General features: G+C 41.4%; 1 non-coding gene across 1 annotated transcript; it reads right to left on the bottom strand.

Annotated features, from left to right (window-relative positions):
* Positions 1 to 561: 561 nt before the first annotated feature.
* On the bottom strand, positions 562 to 669 carry LOC112711722 (small nucleolar RNA R71). Its single transcript, XR_003157585.1, has one exon. It is a non-coding gene; the product is annotated as a small nucleolar RNA R71 (small nucleolar RNA).
* Positions 670 to 1,005: the final 336 nt, after the last annotated feature.

Genomic DNA, 1,005 nt, shown 5'->3' with positions numbered 1-1,005 from the left:
TTCTTGTTTTCTTCACTTTCATATGAGCAGGAGCAAAGACAAAAGCATTCTTGTTGAGGCTGACCCTGAACCTGAAAGGACCTTGAAGCGAAAGCTAAGAGAAGCTAAAGCACAATTCTCTATAGAGGACCTAACAGAAATCTTCAAAGAAGAAGACATGGCAGCCGAAAACAACAACAATGCCAACAATGCAAGGAAGGTGTTGGGTGACTTTACTGCACCTACTCCCGACTTCTATGGGAAAAGCATCTCTATCCCTGCCATTGAGCAAACAACTTTGAGCTTAAGCCTCAATTAGTTTCTCTAATGCAACAGAATTGCAAGTTCCATGGACTTCCATTGGAAGATCCTCATCAGTTTTTAGCTGAATTCTTGCAAATCTGTGACACTGTCAAGACTAATGGGGTTAACCCTGAGGTCTACAGACTTATGCTATTCCCTTTTGCTGTAAGAGACAGAGCTAGAATATGGTTGGACTCACAACCTAAAGAAAGCCTGAACTCTTGGGAAAAGCTAGTCAATGCCTTCTTGGCAAAGTTCTTTCCACCTCAAAAATTGAGTAAGCTTAGAGTGGAAGTCCAAACCTTCAGACAGAAGGAAGGTGAATCCCTCTATGAAGCTTGGGAAAGATACAAACAATTGATCAGAAAGTGTCCTTCTGACATGCTTTCTGAATGGAGCATCATAGGTATCTTCTATGATGGTCTGTCTGAACTGTCTAAGATGCCATTGGATAGCTCTGCTGGATGATCTTTTCATCTGAAGAAGACGCCTGCAGAAGCTCAAGAACTGATTGAAATGGTTGCAAATAACCAATTCATGTACACTTCTGAAAGGAACCCTGTGAACAATGGGACGAATCAGAAGAAAGGAGTTCTTGAGATTGATACTCTGAATGCCATACTAGCTCAGAACAAAATATTGACTCAGCAAGTCAATATGATTTCTCAAAGTCTGTCTGGAATGCAAGCTGCATCAGGCAGTACTAAGGATGCTTCATCTGAA

This window comes from Arachis hypogaea, chromosome 1, assembly GCF_003086295.3.
Source record: "Arachis hypogaea cultivar Tifrunner chromosome 1, arahy.Tifrunner.gnm2.J5K5, whole genome shotgun sequence".
Taxonomy (NCBI): domain Eukaryota; kingdom Viridiplantae; phylum Streptophyta; class Magnoliopsida; order Fabales; family Fabaceae; genus Arachis; species Arachis hypogaea.
The sequence above is the reverse complement of the archived record's forward strand: the minus strand, read 5'-3'. Positions and strand labels throughout refer to the sequence as shown.